Genomic DNA, 17,766 nt, shown 5'->3' with positions numbered 1-17,766 from the left:
TCCTCTAGCCATGAGGTCAGCCTTTACCTGCCACATCACAAGTTCCATTAGCTTGCATGACTTAAGAGATAATATTGCAACACAAACACAAGTAAGCAAACCAGCTGGATGGTCGTCAGTTAGTAACACCAGAGACTGGGGATTTCTCCTCTGGATGCTTGGAGTACGGACATGAGAAGGTCAAAGGAAAGGTGTTGTGCTCAAGCTTTGTTCTAAAGGAACTACTACTTCCTGTCCCAAGAGAGAGTGGTATAGATACAACGGCGGCAAGGTGGTGCTGGCTTGGAGCGGGTGTGGGAGATGCAGGAGGGGTGGCCCGGGGCATCACCTGCCCCCCAGAACCTTTAAATTGTGCCCCTGCACTATTAAAAGTTACATGTCACCTCTGATTTTGGTGGAAATATTTTCAGTCTAACACATGAGGTTTCTGCATCTAAGGGGACAACAGCAAAGGTTTCTAACCAAACCCCCGTGCGAGAGCCATTCAGCATGACTGAAGTGCAACTGCTGCCCCCAAACCAAGGGTCCCCACAACACCCCATACTCTCACATACGAGCAGGAAACTCAAGTGCATATGGGTTTCTCCAGGAAGCACTATAATGTCCACACTACTCATCTGCTCCCCCACCACAGGGCCTTGCAGCCAGCAGCTCAACAACAGCAAAGCATTTTAACCAAAGAGTTACTGGGACTATTAACTAGACTCGAGGGAAGCACTCAACCTGAGGCCCTCAAACTACGGATAAACAGAACAAAACAGCAGCAATTGGAACTACATCAGCATGTCTTGATTCATCTAAAACCCTTCAGGGGCAATGCTCTCCAGTAATCAGGAGCTGGGGAAGACATTTCACTCTAGGAGCAGTGAAGTCAATTTGCTAATATTCATTCTCTGTCCCTACAGAAAAGAAACAGATCTCCATAGGGAGCTATGGCCTAACGCAGACGTTCTCAGTGTGGCACACACCATGACTCTGATCTTGCCATGTTGCTAGGTTGGAGGCGAGTCCCAGTCTGGAAAAGGCGGAGATCTACTGGCATAACAGATCAAGGGTCAGAAGATCTGGATTATATTCCCAGCTCTGTCACCAATTTGCTGCATAATCTTGAGCAAGTCCCTTCCAATCTCTGTACCTCAGTTTCCTCATTGTGAAGCAGGGATAATAATTCTTAAATTGCCTTTGTGAAGGGCTGTGCTTTCCTGGAGCACTTTTCTCCTACAGTTCTGAAAGCACTAATGTTGATGTCCTCCACAGCTGGTAACAGGCAAGATACCAGTCAAGGGGTCGCTACTGAACCCTGATGCCTTTTCCAGTCATAGACAAAAAGAAGCGATGAAGCCATCTGCGAGACCCTTCCTATGAGGAACATGGCTGTCAATGCTCAAAAACCCACTCCGTCTAGAAGTGAGCTAACCCAGACAGGAGGGCAGAGCAGGGAGGCTTCCACCACAGGCAATCTCAGCGAGGAGGGGCTCCCTGGTGAGGCTGCTGCAGATCAGCAAGATATAAACCAAATGGCCGTAATGTGCAGAGCATGTTCACAGCAAGCCCAGTCACCAGACAGAGGGCTTCACAAGCTGACTAAAATCCACGCAAACATCTTCCATCTGCTAGCCAGACACCAGTGTCTGAACTGAGGCCTTTGGGAAAGGTCAGGACAGTCCTCCAGGCTCCAAGATATTGCCTTTGCTTTCACTCTTAGTATCTTAATTCCTTTGTTAAGAGATACTAATCTTTCCCTCCGGCAGTTCTCGGGAGCCAAGGAGTTTGTGTATTATTGCAAAACATATGCTCAGAAGAGACTGGAAATGCCGTTGGCAGTGGTACAGAAGGAGCAGTGTGCAGCTTTGGGTCAAAGCAAAAAATCCCTGCTAGTCAGCAATTCCCACGTGACAGTCTGGAAGAGCTAGCGAAAGCATCTTTGAGAAACTAAACAATGGTGTGAGAACGAAGCTAACAAGGGCTGGCTCCAGGAAAAATGAAAAGGCCAATGATATGCCACAACATCCCCAACAGCACAGATCCAAGAGGAGCCTTTCTGGGAAACCAGCTCAAGTCCTTATGCTGGGAAACCTTCTGGGTCAGGGGACCTCGAGGCTAAATGCTGGCAAACTGCTTCGTCAGTTAAGGCGAGTCCAAGTGTTTTCTATTGCATCTGAATGATTTGTTTCAGCCCTACAACTCTCCAGAGAGCAGTGCGTAAGCACAGGCTACTTCTTCTGGGAAGGGGAATTCAGCACGGTCAGCCCCTGCCTACAGTAGGACAGTTTTAGCACATTTCCCACCCACTGCTGACATCCAGATGGAGTCCTAGCATGGAAGGGCTGGTGATGCTACTTTTACCGCCCTGCTGATTCAACCTACAACCCCTGGGCACGGTGACATGCGCTCCGACTGCTGCAGCTACACCATGCTCAGAGCACATCTGCATAGCTTGTGTGCGCCACCTAGACTTGCACTCCCACCAGTGGGCCATCTCCACAAAGGCAAGGCCCTTGGGGACCTGTTTCAGCCAAAATGGAGGTTGTCAGGAGCACAGCTTTGATTAGCATTTTTCCCCAGGGTGTAGGTGTGGGTACAAAGGGGACTTCTTCCAACCTCCACATTTCAGAGGGAAGTCAGGGTGGGTGTGGAAAGAGGGTGGTGTGAGGCTGAAAGCTTTCATTTGTTAGCCTTCTCCATAACCAGTCCAATTGGCCTTACATGCAGGCATGCACAAAACGCAAAAGAAAACGAGCGTCAGTTTCAGTCTGCTCCAGCCATGCTGCCAGATGAGAGCTAGCTCATGGGGGAGTCTCAGGTTGGATGAGTGCCAGCATCCAGGACCCTGCATTGGACTGAACAGCCTTCGCCACCCACCAAATGTGATCCCAGCGGCTGTGCTGTATCCACACCCCTCCATGCACTCCTTGTTAGCTTACACGCATTGGAAGTCACTTCAAAACAGCAAAGTCCAAGAGCAGTCAAGGGCAAAGCACCAAAGTAAATGGTACGGGACGGGCTGGATGTTACCTAATGAGCCTTTCCCAGCTCTGACTGCCGCAATCCCACACACGTTCCCCTCCAATCCACGTTACCATCATCCCTAGCAACCCAAATAAAATAGCAGATTTGAACAGCTCTGGAAACATCTCCTAACCGTATTTCAAACGGCAGCAAAACCTCCACGTCTGCAAAGGAAATTTCTGAGGAAAGCCACACCGCAGCTGCTTCAGAGTCTCTTACTCACGCTGAGAAGAGCGGTGTTCTGTCTTGCCTCATTTCAGTGAAGAGACTTTCTGGCCACAGAGGAACAAACGTTGCCCAGGAACACAGAACGCACATGCTACGTCTGTGCCCAAACCCAGCAAAATCTGAACAGTGTGGGCAGAGTATTCAACTACCTCATTTCCAGGTGCGCTGTCAGCATGAGTCCTGGCTGGCTTGAGATAAAAGTGGGAACAGTGTTCCCAGTCCTGAAGGTGTCCGCATAATTAATAGTAATTACTACCCAGAGCTTTTGAATCCTCTAAAGTTACATCACTTTTCTCAGCTGCTTTTCATCTGCTGCTTTGGGTCTATGGGAGAATGGCAAAATGTTCAAGATCGGATTCACAAAGGGGGCACCTGGGCTCTGCCCGCACAACCCACAGAAGCAGGAATGCAAAGGAGTCCAACGTAAAAGGGCCTATCCAGCTCAGCTGTCTTCAGGTAGATACAAAGCACCAGAGATGGACAGATACCCAAACACTGTACAGTCTACCTAGATGCTCACTTCATTACCTTGAAGACCCTACAGCACAGATTCCTTTTACACTGGCTGCAAGTAGCACAAGAAACCCAGGAATCTCCACACTGGATCACACCAGTGGTCCATGTAGTCCAGTATCCAGTCACTGAGAGTGGCCACTACCAGCAGCTTCAGAGGAAGGTACAAGAAATCCTGCAGCAGGGAGATTTGGAATAACCTACCCCCAAGGAAAGTTTTCCTTCTAATCCCCAATAGTTAGAGGTTGGCTCATGCCCTAGAGAAGAGGAGTTTAATATCCCTTCCCAAACTCTTGTGTTTTCTCTAATTTATTACAATCCTAGGTATTTGTCGCACATGTAAGTGCCTAATTTCTTTCTGAATCCTGATAACCTCTTTGTTTCATCGATATGTCCATGCATTCCATGGGCAAACTCCGTACTGTGTGAAAAAGCATTTCCTTTTAGCAAGCAAGGGACCCATCTGAGAGGGTTGCGAGATACTCCAGAATGATTATGCTGCTTCAGCAGCCTTCCCAACCCCGGGAATGGGGCAGTACAAGCTCAGGACTTGAACACAGCTCTCAGCATGGCATCATGCAATGAAAGCAATAGACTCTGAGGTTACCTTAGAGGTCACTTCTCCCCTTAATGCACACCGATAACTCCCATTAATAGCAACAGATGGAAGGCTATCCCCACACTTCCCTCCTTTCTTCTACTGATCTCCTAGTAGCAAAAATCCCCATCTCTATTCTGTAATGGGAGTGGTCAGCCCTTAGGAGCTGTTTCTCATTGGTTAGCTCCACATCTTTATTAGCTCATGTTTGCTTTGGCTGCAGATCCAAGCAGTTGTTTAACCCGAGAAAAAAAGGAAAATCTTGGACCCTTAACAATGGCAATGAAGTTTAATCTGTCACTGGAGACAATTACTTGACTCCTATTGGTGGCTGGTACTGGCAGGGTCAAGCGTAACATGTGGCAAAGGAAGCACTAGGGAAGCCAGGCTGCAGCAGCTCCAACACTAGGCATTTCCTTGCCTTATTCAGAGTTCCCTTTCCCCTCTCGTGTGTGGAGAGAACAACTCCAGTTGTCCAGTCACCTGCACACACGATTTATGGGTCGTTAGTGCTGATAACAGCTCCCGGTCGGCTCTGGCTGGCTGCTTAGACATTCAAAGCTAGGTTAGGGAGTTTGAAACAGTTCAGATTTTGTTCTTGGCTCTGGCCCCCAGCTTTGGACCTGAAAGTTGATCTGGATTCCTGAACAGAACTGGCATTGGGCAGCTGGAGCACGAACACTTACATAAAGTTTTCTCCTGCCATGACTCAAGTCAGCCTTCTTTTGAAAACAAAAGGGTCTGGGGTTTCTGGGAGTTTATTCAATGCACTGATTTAAGAAGAATTCTTTGGTTTTCTACCTGAGAAGCTCAGCACACTTTATCAGAGGAAGATGCAGCCATTTCCTGCAAGGGGGAAAGACACAGGGTGCTATATACACAGCTAGCTTAGAAATAGTGTAAGTGAGCTTTAAATCTCCAGGAACATAATGGTAACATGAGCACAGGACCAATTAAAGGCTTATAGTGAGATTGCACCAAGAACAAAAGCAGGGACTCCAGCTCCTTTGTTTCACTGCTCTTTGGATTCTATGGCTAAGATACTATATTAATGCATTTAAACTAATGCTATTTAGATCCAGTTTTAATGCATCATTTAAAAAGTAACTTGGTTTGATTTTAAATGGCGTGAAGTGTAACTCAGGAACTGCTACTAACAGTTGCCCTTTGACAGCCCTCCCTGGGATGCCATCTCAGTGGGCTCCTGCCTAAATAAAGGAAAAAATAATCAATTAAATTGCCTTCCAAATTAGCAAACACAGCGACATGATGAGTCAGGAGCAGAGGCGATTCCTTTAGGATGAGATACAGGAAGATGGGAGACGTGACATTCTTCAGTTCCCCCTTTCCTTTCACAACCCGACCCTTGACATTTTTCTCAACAGGAAACCTTGTTCTCACCCTCCTTGTAAACTGCTGACAACTGTATTTTACACCTTACAAAGTCAACAGAAGTCAGAAGGGGAAGAAGGAACAAAGACCTGCTCACAGCAAGTACATCTTCCCAATGTGGAGCATTTCTCCATGGAACTGTAGCCAAGACACGGCTTGCTTGGGAAGGCAAAGTCTAGCAGCTATGTATCACAGAAGCAAAGGGCCTTCGGGTGACCATCTGGGGTCCTATCACTGCAGTATCTAAGCACTGAGGTTGTGGCAGCAGCTCCAGTGCAGCATTATGGCTACTTCACTAAGAATATTCAGTGGGGAAAGATTTTCAACATCAGCTAAAGGTTTTAGCCACGTAACCCCTACTAAAATTAATAGGGCTCATGTGGCCAAACTTCCTAGTCAGCTTCCAAAATCTCACCACTCATATTTAAAAGATTCTGGTTTTTAAGGAAGGGACTCTGACACCAAATAATTGGGCTTTAAAAGTAATTCCAGACTGCTACAAACCTGGGTACTAATTTCTCTATTTCCCCTGCCCACAGCTCCACCCCCTTCCCAGCTGCAGTTCGGGATTGCTGCTGTAGATTTCTCTGTTCCTTTCACCCCAGTAAGACTCTAGACTCAGCCGACCTCTCCTTTCTCTCTGCGCCACCCCAGACACCCCCTTTTAGATGTTTTCCAAAATTCAAGAAAATTGACGTGAAGTTTCCAGTTTAAAAGGTTTTCTGATGGACGTTGCTGGGATAAAACATGTTTAGTTTCACTGCAGCGTCTCACATAGGCAGAATTAGCTAAACACAGGAAACAAGAGGGAGACATTCCAGTAGGCAAGGGAACAGTGACTTTCACCAGTACGTCCCTCTTTCCAACCCAAGCTGGCACTCTACGGGGGGGAGCTCTGGCAAGTTCAGAATGGCAGACATGCCAAAGTAGCCCAATCCCAGTGCAGGATTGATGACTTCCTTACTGGAGCAATCGGCAAGAGTCACTAGGACAGCTGCCGAATCAGGCGTCTCCAGCAGAAGGCTGGCATCTATTCAAAGCCATTAGTCAGTCCCCAGTTGTCTGTAAATAACCCCTTTGTCCGAGGAATCCTTGACATGGAAGGCCAGGCAGAGGCCAAACAATTCACAGGCTTGCAGTCCTTCTGCCCAAAGCTTCTGGGGCAACAAGGGCCCTGCAAGCATGGCTTTGTGCAAGCCAAGTACAGCAGGAATCCCATGAGCACGAACAGAAAGTCAGCTGGTCCCACACGCATTTTCCACACCACTGCTGTGGCTGCCACAAATACATCTTCCCTAGAAGAGGAAGAGTTAAGTTTGAGCCCTGAGGAATCACTTTATTAGTTTCCCCTCTTAGACTTGCAGGAAGTGGAAGGCCATACAATGGGGTGGACGGAGCTGGAATTAGGAACATGCTGTAGGAAGTGCCTTATTGGGTGAGCCAGGTGGGCAAGGAGGCCTGTCTTATTTTGACCAGTATTAAATGCTTCTGAGGAAGGTGCAAGGAACACTGCAGTGGCCACTTCAGCAGTAACTTCTCTGTAGGGAAAAAGAAAAGGAGGACTTGTGGCACTTTAGAGACTAACCAATTTATTTGAGCGTAAGCTTTCGTGAGCTACAGCTCACTTCATCGGATGCATCTGTAGCTCACGAAAGCTTATGCTCAAATAAATTGGTTAGTCTCTAAGGTGCCACAAGTCCTCCTTTTCTTTTTGCGAATACAGACTAACACGGCTGTTACTCTGAAACCTGTTCTCTGTAGGGAAGTTTCTTCCTGACACCAGCAATTTGGAGTTGGCTTGTACGTTGAAGCTGGCAGATTTATAGCCCTTACGAGTGGTTATCTGAGTAACGGTGGATGTTTTTCTTATTGACCTTGTAAATGTCGAAACCCCTTCTGAAATGAAATCTATCATCAGGGAACACCACTAGAGCTGTACAAGGCTAATGTTCTGAGTCAACATAAAGGCAAGAGGAGAGAAACTACACCACAGACTGGGAAGAAGACTGCTGCTTGTTGTGACTCCAGAGAACTGAGCCACTCCAGCTGCCTGCTGCATCCTCTGCCAGCTGGGCTACCCCGATGTCTCTTCTGAAATGGGCTGCAGTGTAAACAGGAAGCAGAGCTCTGACAGCAGGCATGCTGCAGACGGCTGCAAACCCTGCAGGGGGCCAATCACCAGTCTGGTGGAGGGAAGGATGGTGACCTAGCATCCTGCCAAGGGTCAGACCTGACCTTTAGCCTACCCGTCAGCACTCAGCTCCTGGGGTGTCATTCTGAAGGATACGTAGATACACCATCCAGTGCCACCAAGATACCTTGGTGACAGGTGCCTTAGAAACATTCAAGATGGAGAGAATGTGGTGGTTCAGCAACTGAGAGCAGGATGCTCACAGCAAGGAGCTTAAGGCCCCACCAGCTCCAGTCAGTCTTTATAGCATGGTCCCAGCATTACCCACCCTGAAGAGCAGAGTCCATCCCACCCGTTTGTGCTTTTTGCCATGTGTTCCCAAAGCTCCAGCAGCCACTTCTGCACACAGAAGAGCTATTAATTGTATTCTCTGCAGTCCTACACTCAAAGTGGACCAAAACCCAAATCCCCCTGCATTCTCAGGCAGAGAAAGTTTCAAAGAGTCACTAGTGCTCACAGAAGCCTCCTTCCACCACTCCTGCAATTCTAGGTGACTTTTTTGGTCCGCGTGATTCCTAAACAAGAAAAAGTTAAACCAAAGCTAGCAGCTAGCACTATCAGGAGCTCTGTGGAAGCAACCAGCCAGCATGAGCAAGGAGCAGGCAACCATGTGGTACCCATCCCAAAGTGGAGGAAATTGCACAGAGGAAGAACAGGATGGCAGAAATGGCAACTCCCTCTTTCCTGCCATGTGCCTGCTGGACTGGTCCACCAAGAAGCTATATTGTCCCTTGATAAAGCAAGTCATGGAAGGGCTGTGAGTTCAACACATCACTTAGCTCTTCATGTAGAAGGCAGGTTTTTAACATTAAAGACTCCTCATGCAATAGTCAATCAATTACTTTTCCCAAAATGAACAGTTGGGGGTAGTCGAATTTTTTTTTTTTAATTTAGCAGCTTTGGCTTACTGTTTTAAAAGCAGGTTTCAGAGGAGCAGCCGTGTTAGTCTGTATTAGCAAAAAGAAAAGGAGGACTTGTGGCACCTTAGAGACTAACCAATTAAAAAATTTAAAAGCATTAAAATGATAAACAGAGCAAATAAAAACCTAAACAACCAGACCTCAGTCTAGAGGCCTACAAGTCAGAGATGGGAAAACATCACGTCACATCTAGTCCAGCCTTGGGTCGGGGCAGGCCCTGTTCCTCACAACCTGCTGTCTGCTGCTTTGTCCAGGCTGGTTTTAAAGTGTCTCTGGTAATGGGATTTCTGCCACTGCCCTTGGAAGAGGAATCGTAACATGTGTAAGCTCAAATGGGTGACAAACCCAAGTCAAAAGCATTCCCTGAAGAGCTAAGAATACGGCAGTAGGTGAGGTTAAGTGGTTTTTAATAAAAACATTTTAAATAGATACTGACCTGTTGCTTAAAGCAGCAAACTCTCTGTTGTCTTTGTTTAAAAGAAACAGCAAGGTGAATTTTAGAAAACCAAATAACTGAGGGCTGAAAATAACCCGTCATAGGAAGGCCAAAGCCTCTTGATTTCACTGTGCCAGCCGGATGTGTGCAAAATGCCCCCCCACTACTAACACCTTCTCAGAGCAGCTCAGTTTAAGCATTTGATTTATGTTTCGCTTCTGTGTCTGTTGTGTGGCTTCAGGACTTCTTCATTAAGGATGACGTTTAAGGCTCAGGACTTTAACAATCACAATTGCATTAGAGCAGGCACAGGCACTCCTGGGAGAAACCGTGGCTGGATACTTTCCTTTCTCATATTCCTTTCAGAAAATGCCACAAAGCTTATTGGACATTCCAAAAAATAAATCCAGATTTCCAGTGTAATCATCTTCCTTTTATTACAAAATTAAAGCATAATGATCCCCTTGGCCCTTAATTCCCACTTTCTCTTTAAGAAAATTACACTGAGAACTCACCTTAAAAAGATTTTCCTTTCCAATCTTTCCCTACAAGGGCTGGGAAGTGCCAAAGTCACAATTCATAAAAAGTGAATAATTAACTCAGAATTTACCCTGGAGTAGAAACACAGATTGTAAAGAAAGAATTAGACATTTGGGGCCAAATTCATCCCTGGTTACATTTCCCTGAGTTCATTCAAACTCCAAGGAAGGAGAGTGTCAGAGGTAGTCACTGGTTTTGCAAAAATGTGAAAGAATAAAAATCAAAACTTTAAAATCAAGTGAAAGCCCTTTGAAAAAGCAAACTCAGAGTCAGTTGCATTAGAAATGTGCCTAACAGGAAATAAACATACACTCTCTTCTCCAGTGTTGATGCGCATGAAAATCAGCAATGGTTAAAATTACCCACTGAGCTCTCTTGTGAAATATGCTGCAAACACAGAGCTTGAAGTTTTTAAGTAGACACTTACTAACAAGAAGCTATATGAAAACACAGGAAAGAGGCGAGCACCATCAACGTTCACTGGCTACTTGCTGGGGAGAGTAAATCCACCAGCAAAGTTCCCTTTACCAACTGCTGGGAAAGAAAAGGGTGCAGAGATCCCCACCAAGGTGCTTTCATATCACGGTTTGGCTATTATGTATTTGATACATTTGAAGCCAAGTCCCCATCTTTCCCTGCTCACCTCCGGTGCTGGTAGTTGAGAAGAAGTGCTCTGACATTCTGCCTCTGGTTTTTGTGATCCGCCTCCCCAGTGCCTCAGCTGCTTCCCCAAGTTAAATTGCCACAAATTCTTGTCAAGTTCACTGTTGACCACAGTTCTAAAGAGCAGCAGAGAACCTGTCTAAAGTCTTGTTAATTTCCCCCAAAGCTCAGTCAAAGGTAGCAGCAGCTGTGGCACTGTAGGGTCTGTAGACTCAGGAAGGCAGCACTGACTCTGGTCACATTTACAGAGTTTTCTTCACCACTAGAAGGGCAAGGAACTTCTTTAATTCAATAAAATCTTAGATTCTGCAGAAGCTGATGGCTTAGCCCCCCTCGCCCCACACATATATTGGGCAGGTAAAGTTTCCTACTTTCAACTGGGGAATATATTTTTCGAAGTCCTACCATCATTGACATGAAATTTGAACTACACTGGGCAAAGAGTAAAAGGATAGACTCTGAACAAAGAAAAAATACCCATCCCTGTTCCCAGCATCCCAAAACAAAGAGGCAGCCCACAGCCAGGACTCAGGATTTCTGTAAATCAGAAAGGACTCAGACCAGCCTCATTGGGGAGGCACGCATACCGTACCTAGATACGGTTCACATTTTGTGTTGCCCACGCCCCAGTTTACAGAGCAGGAAGGAGGGCGCTAGCCCACCAGCTCCCGGCTGCTGCCCCGTGCCCAGGTATTTCGCAAGGAAGCAACTGTCTCTGTCCTTAGTGAGTTGGTGGCGTGCATGGCACTAGACAACACAGAAAGGAGGCTCAGACTCTGCCCCGGGGCGCTCAAGGAGGGTGGCACGGAGATGCAGAAGAAGGGCTGGAGTTTTCCAGGCGTTGCCCCTGCCCCGGTGCAAGGGGGGTCCCGGTCTGCCCGCGCCAGGACTGGAATATCCGAGTCTCTGGAAAGGCAGCTCAACCCGCAGGTGCGCTGTGCCTGCCCCGGGGGTGCCGAGCCGGCAGGGGCTGCCCGAGGATGCAGCAGCCCCGTCGGGCCGGGGGCACCGGGCAGGGCAGGGCAGGGCTGCCCCGAACCCACGCCCAGAGAGCGGGTCGGGGCGGCCGGGGCCGGGACTGCAGGGGGGCAGCTGGATCCCGTGGGGTGCCCGAGCCTGGGGACACTGCTCGCCCGCCAGGTCGCCGCGCGGGGACAAGGGGTGGGGGAGGCGACACCCCGGGGACCCCCACCCCCCACGGGGAACCCCCCCCCCGCTCAAGGGGCGCTCCTCGCACCTCCGGGGAGCCCCAGCCGCCCCCAGTGCCCACCTGGTCCGCACGCTCCGGGCCGAGCCGGGCTCGCTGGCTGCTCCTCGCCGCCGCGGCGCTGCACGGGCTCAGGCAGCGGAAGCAGCCGCCCCGTCCCCGCCGGGGGAAGCCGGAGCCCGGCCCCCGGCCCCGCCCGCTGGGCGGGTGCGGGACATTGGGGGGAGGGCACTGGGGGGAGGGAGGGTGATGGGGGGAAGGAGGCAGGGCACTGGGGGGAAGGATGGGGGGTGGGAGGGTGATGGGGGGAAGGAGGCAGGGCACTGGGGGGAATGATGGGGGGTGGGAGGGTACTGGGGGGAAGGAGGCAGGGCATTGGGGGAAGGGTGGGGGGGTACTGGGGGGAAGGAGGCAGGGCATTGGGGGGGGGGAGGGAGGGTAATGGAGGAACGAGGCAGGGCACTGGGGGGAAGGATGGGGGGTGGGAGGGTATTGGGGGGAAGGAGGCAGGGCACTGGGGGAAGGGCGGGGGGAGGCAGGGCATTAGAGAGAAGGGCCGGAGCAGGGATGCTGGGCGTGCAAGGGCCCTGGGGGAAGGGCATTAATTTGCACAAGTACGTGCCTATCCCTAGAGACTCCCTCCTGAAATCCTGTGATCGGTCTCTGCAAACTAGGGCTTTGGGCGCCCACTGGCAGTCAGGAGGAAGGCCCCTGAAGAGCTGCCAGCAGGACGGGCGCTGCGGTGCCCAGCCTAGCCCTGACCCAAATCTTCTTGACTCTCTCACAGCTTGCCTCCCCTTCAGCATGAGGCCAGCTGACAGGCCTTGGTGGTGCAGGGGACTGGGGATGAAGAGCATCTCTTGTCACCTCTAGGCCCTGGGTTTGAATCTGCCCAAGGTCAGGAGGGAGTGAAGGTTATTACCCTCTGATTGTGCTCAGTCTGTTCCTCCGCTTAGTAAATTGATGTTTCCGTCTCAGCCCATTCCTAGTGTATGAGTATCCACCTTACCAACAGAATGCCCCTGCAATGAGAAGTCACACTAGTGATACTGAATGGGCCAGTCAGCCTCTAATTTCTTGAGGGGGCCCTTCTAAGCAGAGTTTAGATGCAACCCCTCAGATTCCATTGCAATGGTTGACAATGTGAAAGGCTAGAGATAGATGGACTGGCAGAGAGCAATGTGTGTGGGAAGCTTGCACTGCCATTGCTTGTGAAGCACTCAAAACTGCTACCTTTTGATTTCATAGTGTCCCCCACATCTATGGTTTATGTGTGGTGCTAATAATGTGTTCCTTCACAGCCTTTTATGATGTTCCCCTAAAGTAGTCCCTGCTCCAAGCCAAGTAGATAGGCTTACCACACTGCATAAATAGCCCTGAGTGAGGGACAGCAGAGGCTCAGTTTGCATTATTTGCAAAGCATGGACATAAACAGTTATGAAAATATTCCAGCTATCTTCCAAAGAAATTCAGATCAGCAAAAGGCCAAAACCAGCTCTCCCTAAAATCCTAGGAGGAATTCAGGTTATATTAGGGTCCTTCAAACTCCCTTAATGATGAGTTCATTTATTCTCAATCTTTTTAAATCCAGTTTTTGTCACTATACTTTTTCTCCAACATGCCTTACAAAGCATGTCAATGTCATTTACAGCTATAGAAAAGCGTGGACATGTACATAGTGTACCTGCTGCAGAGCAGGACTCTCCTCCTAAGGGTCAGGGAATGGACAAGATCTCCTTTTATCCTTTAAGTTCTGTTTGGACATACAGGCAGTGATTAAAGAGCCAAACTACCATAGTGGGCCTGTAGAATCAGTTCAGTTTAATACCCAATGTTTTTGGTTTAAATAAGAAGAAAGTTCAACCCAGAGTTGTGTAAGGGAGGAGGACAGATATAAAAATTTTAGATGAACCAAGGAATTAATTTAATTCAGTTTCAGTTCAGTTTAATTAAACTTTATTGGCAGGAAAATATGTATTGAAGAACTCTGCGTCGCTTGAAAGTTTGTTTCTTTCACCAACAGAAGTTGGTCCAATAAAAGATATTACCTCACCCACCTTGTCTCTCTAATTTCCTGGGACCAACACGGCGACAACAAGCCTGCAAACAACATATAATAAGGCTTCACGGTAGCCATAGTCTTCAGTCAGAGCTGCTCTTCCCACTGTTCTTTTTCTGAGGTCACCAGAGAGACGTACTAGCTGCTGTACTTTGGGAAAGTCCTGGCAGCAGCCAGTGGCTGCTGGAAAGGGAATGAGCCTTGTGAAACTTTTCCTGCATTGAATCCTTTTTCTTAAACATAGTTTGAAAATGTCTGCACTAACCTCCTCCATCTCTTGCCCTGGAGCACCACCTCCTGGGAGCTGTTGTGCTCATCAAGCCAGGAATCACAGTATTCTCTTGCTCTGCAACCCTGGATTTTGTAGGGAGCGCCACAGCAGAAAATGTGAATTTTCGTAAATCATTTAAACATATTAAATACAAGAAGCGTCTGGCCACTTGCTTTCTCCTTGGTTCCTCCCTTTATTATGGATAGAGGCAGTTCCTCAGTTATCTTTGTTTCTCTTTGTTTTGCTGAATTGCTGTTTGTGTTGGGTGCCTTTTATTGTTTCATCATTTGCTTTACTTTACAGGGAACAGGAGTATCTGAGAACAAATAGGACAGAATATCTGATAGACCTGGATGGACTGTGTGATTTTGCTTTGGAAGGATCATTCATCTGCCTATTATTTCTTGCCCTTAGCACACCACATAGCCAGTCAGTTCACAAAGACCCACAGCTCCTACAACAGAGTCTTCTTTTGCTGCTAACTGAACTGTAAAATTCTAATTAAATTAGATACAATTTAAAAAAACTAATTTTCTCACTTTTTCCTAAATTAATTAGGTCTCTCACATATTAGTTTATGTTTCAAGAGTTTTGTCTATTACCCATTTTTGACATTTAAAGGCAGATGAAATAAATAATTTGTGCATTTTATTCATCTCAAGCATGACACAAACCAGGACACTATCCACAGGCCAGGCTGCACAGGTAAATTTTGCTTGACTTTGGGATTTTTCTTCTCTTTTTAAAACATAAATGGACAGATCGTCAGCTGCTGTGAACTGACATAGCTCCATTGACTTAAATAGAGCTATTGTGATTTACATCAGCAGAAGATGTGGCCACAAAAGCATTGTAATGTTAGGGGCTTACCAGCCACTTTTGCCCCCTCATCTTCTATTCATTGGGGCCTGTCCTAGCTAGCCAATAGAGCTGGGGTCCCTGCCCAAAATCCAGACCAGCCTGAAGCAGATTCCTGCTGGCAGGAAATCTCTCACACGTAACTTCAAAAGAACAAAACGCACCATAAAATTTCTAAAATCTAAAAGGGTCTTATAAGATAAAAGCAAAATCTTTAAATGGACTTAAATTCTCAGTAGTTAGAGATGAAGAGACCTGTTAGATCCTTGAGTCTGTGTTTTGCAAAGGCATGGCAGAATCCTCTGAGAAAGGACATATCAGATATTTATAGTCAGTGAGGTGCTTAGGAAGTGTAGAAACCTTCAAATGTGAATAGTGGAGTTAAGTAAATCAAACCAGGAATCTGTCTAGCAGTGCCATTTTGTGCTAAATGAAGATTTAGATACAAAGAATAGAAAACAACTTTATTGTGGTTCCATGAGGAGAAGAGGGAACCCCACAGATGAATTTCAAGACCATAAAAAAGTATAAATCCAAGAAAGGAATGTTGCAGAAAGGCCAATGAATTATAAGAAGAAATGGAATGCAGCAAGCAAGTCATATATGACACCCACCCACTCCCAGGTCAGCACTCAGATTGGAATTTTTCATTAAGACCAGAGGATTAACAGATTCACACAATTCTAGCTGGATGCCGTCTCTAAAATTAAGGTATCTTTTTGGTGCATCTATGAAACAAACCTCCAATTTGTGTGTGGTTTGTGCACTGCTGGTTTTCAATTTCTCCTCACAGCATGAGTAAAGATAACATTGTAAAAGTGGATGGATTGTACCAAGGAAGGAAAATCTTTGCCACATTTCTCTTTTTTTTAGTACATGCCTAGTTTTGGTATATAGGATACACTGGGAACATGATGTACAATAGATCATGCAGCCAAATTGTCTAGAACTAGAATACGGAGGCAAATAGCCATTTCAAGAGTGGTGTCCATTGCGCAGCTCAAAGTTTATGGTTTAGTTCAGTTTGGATTATAGCCTCCCGTTTTCTCTTTTGTCAGAGTCTTCTGTCTGCCAGTTGAGTCACTAGGAGCTGTACTGAGTAGATCTCAGCTTTAAGTCACTCTCTGCAGATGCTACACGCAGGGTCACTCCTTCCTTGGTGACTCACTCTTTGTTTAGACTAGCGAGGTCACTTGGATCATAGTAAAGGTTTGTTTTTCCATCATTAAGTCATTGAATATATCTTTCCTCAGTGTGCTAAAAGTCTGTTGTAATTTTGAAGGGAACTACAGCTCAAGTCAAGGTTAAGTGGTAATTTGGGGATTCTGCTCCATCTGGGTACTTATCTGGACTTCAACACCTGAAGTATCTGAGCACCTCACTATCATTAATGGGTTTTATCATCATAATGGCCTTGTGAGGTAGGGAAGTACTATCCACATTTCACAGATAGGGACCTGAGGCGCAGGATACAGAAAGGTTTCAGAGTAACAGTCGTGTTAGTCTGTATTCGCAAAAAGAAAAGGAGGACTTGTGGCACCTTAGAGACTAACCAATTTATTTGAGCATAAGCTTTCGTGAGCTACAGCTACCACAAGTACTCCTTTTCTTTTTGAGGATACAGAAAGTGATTCACATGGTCACCAACTGCACAGACTTCTTACATTTCATTATACAATGTATTTGTTAAATGCTATGTTCCCCACCCTGTTCAAGACAGAAAAATAAAGACAATCCCTGCCCAAGAAGCTTATAGCCTTAAAGTCAAATCTAAACTATTTGGTGCACAGTCTAGCCAAAATGATTGTACTTGTGTCTGAGCTCAGATTGCCAACCAGAAGACCAAATAGTGCCAATTGTGATGATGAGGAGGACTTGTGGCACCTTAGAGACTAACACATTTATTTGAGCATAAGCTTTTGTGAGCTACAGCTCACTTCATCGGATGCATTCAGTGGAAAATACAGTGGGGAGATTTATATACACAGAGAACATGAAACAAGGGATGTTACCCTACACACTGTAAGGAGAGTGATCACTTAAGATGACCTAATACCAACAGGAGAGTGGGGCGTGGGGGTGGGGGAGAAAACCATTTGTAGCGATAATCAAGGTGGGCCATTTCCAGCAGTTGACAAGAACGTCGGGGGCGGGGGGGGGGAGATAAACATGGGGAAATAGTTTTACTTTGTGTAATGACACATCCACTCTCAGTCTCTATTCAAGCCTAAGTTAATTGTATCCAGTTTGCAAATTAATTCCAATTCAGCAATCTCTCGTTGGAGTCTGTTTCTGAAGTTTTTTTGTTGAAGAATTGTCACTTTTAGGTCTCTAATTGAGTGACCAGAGAGACTGAAGTGTTCTCCGACTGGTTTTTGAATGTTATAATTCTTGACGTCTGATCTGTGTCCATTTATTCTTTTACATAGAGACTTGTTAGTCTCTAAGATGCCACAAGTACTCCTTTTCTTTTTGTGAATACAGACTAACACAGCTGCTACTCTGAATTGTGATGATGAATTTTATGACAAGCGGTTATGCCCATTTGGAACTAGGTTGAGTCCACTTTCTCATAGGTCACTGAACAGCCAAAAAATGGTAACATTATTCACTCACTTCTGATCTAGGTCAGAATCAAGCTTAAAACCTAAAAATTGAAGTCTCCATAACCCATTTATTTGAGCCACCCAGCCCCCATACAGTCAATAAGGTTTTTTGTTTGTTTTTTTAAACAGAGGCATCTCTTCTAATTTTATAAAGAGATTGTGCTGTTGGTGTGAAAACAAAACCTCTATCTTTTCATCAGCAAGAGAGAGCTCAATAGTCTTAACAGGAAAGAGACAAACTTCCCTACAAGAAAACAGGACATTCACAACTGCTG

General features: G+C 46.6%; 1 protein-coding gene across 2 annotated transcripts in view; it reads right to left on the bottom strand.

Annotated features, from left to right (window-relative positions):
- The window catches only part of FHL3 (four and a half LIM domains 3), a 36,715-nt gene extending 24,838 nt beyond the window's left edge, over positions 1-11,877 (bottom strand). The window contains exon 1 of one of the 2 annotated variants that reach the window (XM_074934314.1): positions 11,761-11,877. The gene's annotated coding sequence lies outside the window, so the exon portion shown is untranslated. Of the gene's footprint in view, positions 1-10,470; positions 10,495-11,760 lie in introns of those variants that run through there. The other variant, XM_074934313.1, reaches the window with a different exon arrangement.
- Between the last annotated feature and the right edge of the window lie 5,889 nt (positions 11,878-17,766).

The sequence above is a fragment of the Natator depressus genome, chromosome 19 (genome assembly GCF_965152275.1).
Source record: "Natator depressus isolate rNatDep1 chromosome 19, rNatDep2.hap1, whole genome shotgun sequence".
NCBI lineage: Eukaryota > Metazoa > Chordata > Testudines > Cheloniidae > Natator > Natator depressus.
This window is presented reverse-complemented; position numbering and strand designations above follow the sequence as displayed.